The sequence below is a fragment of the Nicotiana tomentosiformis genome, chromosome 4, assembly GCF_000390325.3.
Source record: "Nicotiana tomentosiformis chromosome 4, ASM39032v3, whole genome shotgun sequence".
Taxonomy (NCBI): Eukaryota; Viridiplantae; Streptophyta; class Magnoliopsida; order Solanales; family Solanaceae; genus Nicotiana; species Nicotiana tomentosiformis.
Window position 1 is genome coordinate 17,707,261 of NC_090815.1, and position 9,276 is coordinate 17,716,536.

General features: G+C 39.3%; 1 non-coding gene across 1 annotated transcript; it reads left to right on the forward strand.

The window, feature by feature from the left end:
• Positions 1–7,208: 7,208 nt before the first annotated feature.
• On the forward strand, positions 7,209–7,315 carry LOC117278563 (small nucleolar RNA R71). The gene has a single exon (XR_004508927.1). It is a non-coding gene; the product is annotated as a small nucleolar RNA R71 (small nucleolar RNA).
• Positions 7,316–9,276: the final 1,961 nt, after the last annotated feature.

Consider the following 9,276-nt stretch of genomic DNA (forward strand, 5'->3'; position numbering starts at 1 on the left):
GTGAATAGTAACTCCGGTATCACTTAAGTCCAGTAATTGAACTCCAAGACTAGCTAACTGATGCATCTCATGGGCTATCCCACACTCATCTAGCTATAAATATGACAGTCTACCCATAGATCTACGATTGAGGGCGTCGGATACTACATTCGCCTTCCCGGATGGTATAAAATATCAACGTCATAGTCTTTCAGTAGCTCCAACCATCTCCTTTGGCATAAATTCAATTCCTTTTGATTGAAGATATATTGAAGGCGATTATGATCCGAATAGATATCAACATGAATTCCATACAAATAGTGCCTCCACATCGTTAGTGCATGAATCACCGCATCTAACTCTAAATCGTGGGTCGGATAATTCTTCTCGTGCTTTCTTAGTTGTCTTTAAACATAAGTAATTACTTTTCATGGTCGTTCTGCCACTTGTTGCATGAATACATGGCTTATCTCATTGCCCACAAATACTGGAATTTCCTGTAACTCATATGATCTCAAATATCATCTTTTGATTTTTTATTCTTCCCGTTCATTAGCCACGATAGGTTCCACATTCTTATGGAGTGCATACAATGTTATTGTGATACTGTTGTTACGAGACCATTTCTTCCATATGTCACAATACTTAAGTTGAAGCCTTCTTCCTTATTCCCTCAGCTAGTCTTTCTTTGTAGTACTTAAGAGACACCCTTTGACTTCTGTAAAGCTGCGAGCTTATTATATCGTATATCCGAAAGAATTTTTGACGTTCTTACTCGCCTATAATTATCCTTAATTACTTACCTCCACGCCCTTGTGCTTGTAAAGTTGATTCTGAACTAAAATTTTTGATTGTCTTCTCAGTGGCACCATTTTTTTTTTTTCATAACACTTATACGGTACCTTGTTCTTTAACAACCCCAACTCCTATCTGAATATTTCTCAAGTATTATGATGTCATCATATTTACGAGACTGAATTCCCTATGTTGGGTTTCGCTATGTTTATCTTGCACAACCTGGTGATTTGTCGGTACCCTCTTCTTTAGCCATGTCTAGGCTCTTCCCAAATCAACTACTAACTACACGTTAGTCCATTATCATATCTATATTTTGCGTAATCTCTCGTGGGTTATATCATTTGTCTTAACTTACCCCGCACACTGGCTCCTTATGTATCCAGTGTTCATTTGCACTTATTTATCAATAACATCTAGTGATGGAACCCTTTCTGCCTCTCCCTGTTGTCATGCTTACATAATGTTCTGGAGTCGTATCATATCCGTAGGATCTGAATAAATGCAATCTCATTCCTTTTGCCTTTCTACCACATTCATCCTTTACTATTCCATAGTTACCTTAACCACATAACTCTGACTTAATACCATATCACACCATCTTTCCCCCCTTTAGGGGAGTACTAACATTTATTGCTATGATGATTTACCTATAAATGTTTCACCTCTTCATATTTGGCATCTTCTCACATCTTCACGGACTCTTACTTGCCTTGCGGTAACCCTTCTGTACCATGGATAATTTAATTTCTTACACACAAAGGTGACACCTAGTGTAACTGGCACACTTAGTCCCTTAAGCCTAACTCTTCTCACAACGCTTGTTTTAGGGAAAACGTCTTCCTGAATGACCTTTAAAAGTTATTCTTCTGTTGTCCATTCAATTATCACCCGGAACACGATCTCTGAAATTCTCACGATGTTAACTATTATCAAATCCTTCGATCCCGAATTCATGTTCAGTTTATCTTATTCACTAGCCCATACTAATTTTTATTACTCTGGGGGTCTAACTTTTCCTTCAGGTAATCACATTTGAGTCACCAACTCATTTCTCGAAATAGGGACATGACTTTATGGCTTATACTCTTCTATTTTCTCAAGTAATGTAACTTCTTGTCTTTTCCTTCACTTGACTATAGAATTTGTAGTCCTGCCATATTTTGATTTACCGTTATCATCCATTTATCACATCTTACTCATAATGCTTCATTTACTTTGTTCTTATTTTCTTGCTAATATTTTTGTCTATCACCTTATTATGAAAACTTCTTCAAAACATTCCTTCACTTTTAGCCCCCCTTGATTCAACTCACTGGCTCTTCGAGTCGCCTAACACTCTCTTTTTACTAGGGCCGAGAGCCATACAAAGGTAAATATTTATCCCTTCTAGGATTCCAATGCCAATCTTCTGAAATTTTTGAACATTCTAGTATTCATATCTGATTGTTCTATTCTAGAGTGCACCATCTGGGTGTTTCACAAGGAGAACCATTACCACGTTTGCAATATCCCTCGAAAATGTGAGTTAATGATAACAATCCATCCATAATTTTGGGTTACTCTAACCCCAGCTGGATGCTGATATCCCATCCTTCTCTTAAATTATATCTGTTAGCTCCCACAGGGCATAACTGAAATGGGTGTTGTCAAGTGAATATATCTTTGTTATTGTTGAAAGTAACTCAGAATGCTTAATTTCTCTGCCTGAAAGGCCGTCATGAGATAACTAGAATAAAACATAAGGGAATACTAGACATAGGACGACCCAACATAATATAGAAACTTATACATGTGACATACAAGCCTATAAGGCCGGCATAATCATTTGTATACTCAAGACATAGGCCGATAAGGCCATACAAGTATCCATATACATGTCATCTGTCTACAAGCCTCTAAGAGTACATAAACGTCATAAAGGTCGGGACAGGGCCCCATCATACCAATCAATACATATTCAAATCATACTGACCAAATAGGCAAATTCAGAACAAGTGGAGTGCACAAGCACCTTCTGCTGAGCTGATAGCCTACTAGGAGAACTCTCAACCTATCTATCGGGACTTGCGGCCATGAAACGCAACGTCCCCAGGAAAAAGGGGCGCCAGTACAAATAAAGTACCGTGTATGTAAGGCATGAAAGAAACATGGAGTAAGAAACTCAACCTGTAAGTCTGAATAGCTCTATGAATCAAGAAAATATTTATAATGTCATGCATGTGCGTATAAATGACATACCATGCATAAGTATATGCGTACATAACATCATCAAGCCTCTGCGGGCATCCCACCATATCATCTCAGCCACTGTTGGCGAAATCATCAACGTATACCAGCTGATCAGGTGGTGGTGCGTATATAATGCCATAACCTTTCCCCCATAAACCATATACATATACTATACGCATATATAATGCTATCTGGTCATGGGTTAATATACATGTATAAATGAATGAAGTGCATAATGAAATAAGTCAATAAGATCTCTAGGAATGTCATGAGACCCATGAACAGACGATATGATAGTAGGAACCCTAGTACTTCTAGGAATAGAATCATTCGTGGAAGCGGCGTGCTTGCTCGTTTCGTTGAATCATATGGATCATGCCAAAAGGAAAGAAGGGATAGCCTTAACATACCTTATCTCAATCTATCTAATCACAAAGTTGAACTCGCCTCTTCGTACCTTAATCTAAAATAACAATAATAATACTATCATTAAGTTACGAAAGGTACAACTATCGCACAATGAACGACAAACTTATTTTATATTAAAACGGGCAACATCTCCCCTATAATCCTTACTTCCTTCAAATTCAAGATAAAACCAAACACAATAATATCAACATGTATACATTATTTTTCAACCTTATATACACCACAAAATACTACAAAACAGCCCAACACACCCCAATCTTTTCATACACAAAATGACCATCATAGTAGTGTCAAATGGCACGAAAATATTATGACGAACGATCCGCCCACCACCCTGAATTTATGTGGTATTTCTCCACACCCTTACTCCTCCAAAACTCCACAAAATAGTATTCAAACACGCATACCAACAACAACATAAAACAATCCACAAAACAGTCTGCTACAACTGAATAACTCAAACTCACGACTTCCGATCACCGTCCCGTGAGTTCTAACTATTAGGAAACGAATTTATCAACCTTCCTTAATATTTAAATACTTAAATACAGAAAGTACACATTTTCTTAACTATGAAATACCTTCCAAAACTCAAACTACAAAGAAAAAGAGAGGCGATATAGCGATACTTACGTCGTAGGGATCGTTTTAATGTTATCGCTTCTTGATTCCATGCACGAGATGATAATCTTATTTGAAGCTCTTGCAGAGAGCTTAAAAGTAAAGTTAGGGGTCTAATTTGGTTGTGTATTCTGGAAAATGGAAGAAACAAACGAGATAAGGATATAAATATCCATTTTGTTTGAAAAGTCAAAAGGTGCTACTTGGCACTCTCGCATTGGTCCTTCTTCCAATGCTTATAACTTTTTATCCGGGTGTCATATGAATGAACGGTTAAGAGAGTTGGAAACTAAATTCCAAGATCTTAAATTTGGTATATAATATGTCCCAAAAAGACCTCATCTAGCATATGAAGTGTATTTCTCAAAACAACTATGTCATAAGGTAAATCCTTAGTCGGTTTTTCCGCAACATTAATCCGAGTTTTCCCAAACTTTATATTTTCTATTCAAACATCATATATAGCCATATTATGACTTTAAAATCATTTAAATTATTATTAATTCATATTCATTACGTCACCTTGGGACGCACAGGGTGTAACAATCTCTTTCTCTGTCACTATGTAATTCAGTTGGGCACCACTCAAGGTTTTACTTGCATAGTAGATTGGGTGCATGACTTTATCTTTTCTCTGCCCAAGAACTGCTCCCACAGTATAGTTACTTGCATCACACATCATCTCAAAAGGTTGTGCCCATATCTGTGAAAATAGCCATCATGCACCTTTGGAATGTGGCGGATGCATTGCATAGGCCAAACGGCATTCTCCGAAAGGCATAGATTCCATACGGATAGGTGAACGACATTTTCTCTCTATCTTCCGGGGCAATAGAGATCTGGTTATACCTCGAGTATCTATCCAGGAAGCAAAAGTGGGACCTCCACGCCAATCTATCTAGCATCTGATCAATGAATGGCAGCGGAAAATGGTCTTTTCGAGTGGCCTTGTTTAATCTTTTGTAATCCATACTGATTCGCCATCCCGTGACTGTTCTTGTTGAGATCAACTCGTTGTTCTCATTTTGCACTACAGTCATTCCACCCTTCTTTGGCACACATTGAACTGGGTTGACCCAGTTGCTGTCAGAGATGGGGAAGATGATTCCCACATCTAACCACTTGATCACTTCTTTCTTCACGACTTCATTCATGTTGGGATTCAGCCTTCTTTGATGTTCTCTGGAAGGTTTGTGCCCATCTTCTAGTAGAATCTTATGCATACAAAACGTTGGACTGATACCCTTTATGTCTGCAATGGTCCATCTAATTGCAGTCTTGCACTCCTTTAGAACCTGCAAAAGTTGTTCTACCTGCACATCTAACAAACCAGATGAGATAATAACAGGCAATGTCGAACTAGGTCCTAAGAAAGCATACCTGAGGTGGGACGACAAGGATTGTAGCTCCAACTGCGTTGGCTCTTCGATTGATGGCTTAGCTGAATGGGTCTTTCTTTCTTCTAAGTGTGGAGGCTCGAATTTTAGCTCTCTTTTTCAGTACCTTGGCCTTCAAGGTTCCAGTACTCCGCTAAGTTTTCACCATCTACCTCTTCTAGGTTCATCAGGCAGGCTGCTAGGGGGTCTTTTGCATTCAGTGCCTCATTTTCCTCCTCCAAAATCACATCCACAGCTTCTATCATAGAGTAGTTAGCAAACTCACTGGGCCGTCACATAAACTTCTGTACATTGAACGTTATCTCTTCATCGTTCAGTCTCATCTTTAGCTTCCCAGTTTCACAATCAATCAAAGCTTTCCCAGTGGCCAAGAATGGCCTTCCCAAAATTATGGGAATCTCCTTGTCAACCTGGCAGTCCAAAATGACAAAATCTGCCGGAAACACAAACTTTCCAACCTGCACAAGTACATCATCAAGTATACCTTATGGACTCTTCACCGTTCGGTCGGCTAGATGTAGTAACATGGATGTGGATATTGCTCTTCCAATGCCTAACTTTTTATAAATAGACAAGGGCATCAAGTTTATGCTCACCCCCAAATCAGTCTCATCTTTGTAGTGCTGGCGGTCGCTTCTTTCCTGTGACTTGACTTTGATCCTTCTCGGGAACTTTTTCTAATGCCTTTCTCTCGCACTTCCTCAACCTCCTTTGCAACCTCTTTTGCCTTGTTTATTTCCTCCTGGGTTGGCTGAATTCTTACTTCTGTTAGCTCAGTTGACTCATCTACCTCAATTGGTACTGGCACGAGTATCTCAGTTGGTCGGCTTTCGCGAACAATTTCTTGCTCTAGATCAAGATCTCTACCGTTTCTCAGACTCACAGCCATCAGCTACTTCGGGAATTGCTCTTTCGGGTTAACATGTGTGTCTGTAGGTAATGTCCCATGAGGAAGATTGTTAAGGGCCATGGATATTTGCCCTAGTTGAATCTCAATGCCCTTGATAGCTGAGTCGTGAGATACTACCTTTTCGTGCATCTGGTGTGCCTTTTCTTGCATCTGATGGACCTTTTCTTCCATTTTCCCGCTGGACCCAATGAGTTGTTGCAACATTCCTTTTATTTCAAACAACCCATCACCTTGTCACACTATCTGTTGCTGTTGAGGTTATTGATAAGCTAGTTGTTGATTATGCTGATTGTATCCTTGCTGCCTACTTTAAGGCACAGTCTGACCCTGTGGTCGTGCAGCTCCAAGATTATTGCTATTATTGTATTGATGTTGTGCTGGTCTATACTACTGGCCCCAATTCTGACCACCTTGCCTCTGTCCTCCATAGTTTCCCACATAGTTCATATTTTCCTGATAGTCCTGGTTGTCACTTTCACCACTCCACGAGCACACATATGGTTGGTTAATGCATGGTGTACATAAGCCCACATTAGTTGTGTCAACTATGTGTACCTGCTTCTGGCCTGATCATCAATCTTCTTGGTGAGGATACTCATTTGCGTCATCAGAGTGCCCATATTCTCGGCTATGGAGTTGTTTGGGTCCAAAGCTACCGAGTGAACTACAAATGTGATTGTAGTGTCTCTTGTCATCCATCCTGAGTTTGAGCCATTTTATCTAGCAGGACCTTACACTCTCTAAATGATTTTCTCAAAAATGCTCCACCTGCTAAAGCATCAACGTTGGCCTTCAAGCTATCTACCAATCCCATGTAAAACCTTTACCCCAACATCTGATCTGGAATGCCATGATGTGGATACTTAACCATCATCCCCTTGAACCTCTCCCACGTTTCTTGTAGTGTTTCAGGTGATTTCTGCCTGAAGCTCAATATCTCATAAACTTGCTTGGCAATCTTATTGGGTGGGTAGAACTTGTTCAAAAACGGCTTGACTAATTCCTCCCAAGTGGTGATGGAGTTTATGGGGAGCTAATTGAGCCAAGTTTAAGCTTCTCCAGTCACTGAGAATGGAAACAATAACAGTCTAATTGCTTCCAGTGTCACATTCGATTGCCTTTGAGTGACAAAAATTGACAAAATGTTTTTCATATGCTGTTGTGGATCTTCAATATAAGACTCGGAGAACAGTCCCTTATTCTGCAGCAGATGTAGCATGTTGTTTGTGGTTTGAAAGCACTCCTCTTGTATCTGAGGGACGGCAATAACAGTTGCCAGATCTTTAGCGGTGGGTTATGCCCAATCATACAAAGCCGCTTCTGGCACAAGAGGTGCTATACCCTGATTGTTCGGGTCATTCACATTGTTTTGGTTGTTTATTACGTCATCCATGTCTAGTTCGATTCGCTCTGTTGAGTTCTCTTGTCGTTTGTCTTTCTTGTTTGCTCGATTTAGTGCATTGAAAACTTTCTCAGGGTCCGGTAATACTTCGTACAATTCATCAGTTCTTGAGGAGTTTCTAGCCATGCACCTGTAACACACAAGACTACAAACGTTAGAGTTTCAATATAATGAATTTCAAGTCAAGAAAGTTAAATAGACTATGAATTCTAACAATTCTTTTAGCCATAATTAATAACACCGTTAATTCTCCGGCAACGGTACCAAAATTTGATCACGCCCAACTATGCCTCCTAAGAAATCTAGCGGTCGTTACAAATATAATCCGATTTACAAGTCCGAAGTCGAATCCCACAGGGAATTAACCTACTAATTACAACCACTAGTTCCGCACGAATTCAAGTATTTAACCTTTAGAAATATTAAATAACGATTTGAATGTTTACTAAGTAAGAGCAAAGTAATTAAAATGCAGTAATTTATAACTAACGGAGCAAATATTGTAGACAAGAATTGGAAAAGTCTAGGGTTATAATTTTTTCTATTGTCGGAATCTCCCCCACCATGTTACCTATAAATTCACCTAAGTAATCTCTACCGATCGTGAGTACTTTGGGTGTCGTATCTCTCTCTCGAGTAACTACCATAATTTACTAGACGTATTCTCTCGAACTACGCTAGCTAGAACTAATTCACCGCTCACTACGATCGCACCAAGGTTTCATTATCTCTAATCCCGCCTTTAAACCCTCCGTATTGATCTCTCAAATATGTTAGGAGTGGTGTTGTTCAACAACTACCTAAATGCAAACTCTCTCTCTCGAGCAATATACACACTAAATAGGTACAGTTAATTGAGAGCTTTTCAATCAACAACAATGAAAATATAGTTGCACAAGTAAAGAAAAATCAAAGGCAAATCTATATTAAATGTAGTAGAAAATCGTCCTCCAATCGGTACCATCAAACCCTAGATTAGAAAATTTAGCTACTCATAAATGTATCAACAATCGTCATGATGTTTAAAGACATTAAACTAAACGGAAGGGAAACTCATTTTGCTTCTTGCTCCATCGTGCTATCTCGCCTTTTTCTTCTCCAAAATAGTGTCCCGCCCTTTCTCAACTCATATAGGAAGTATTTATATGTTGGGGTCGAAGTCCTTGAGTCCAAATCCTGGTCGGAGTCTTTTAACCTGCGACTTTTAATCACCTGCTATAGACCTCGCGAAGCCTGGTCTATAGCGCGGTCAATATGGCTATAGACCTCGTAAAACCTGGTCTATAGCGTGTTCAACCTGGCTATAAACCTCGCGAAGCTTGGTCTATAGCGCGGTCAACCTGACTATAGACCTTGCGAAGCCTGGCCTGTAGCACAGTTTGAGTAATTGATGCTTTTGCGCTCTTTTCTTGTATTTTTGTCCTCTTTTTGTGCAACTTTCATTCGACTATTTCTTCCGATGTTCCTACACATAAAATAATATAATTTAGTTCAAATGTCGCACAATAATT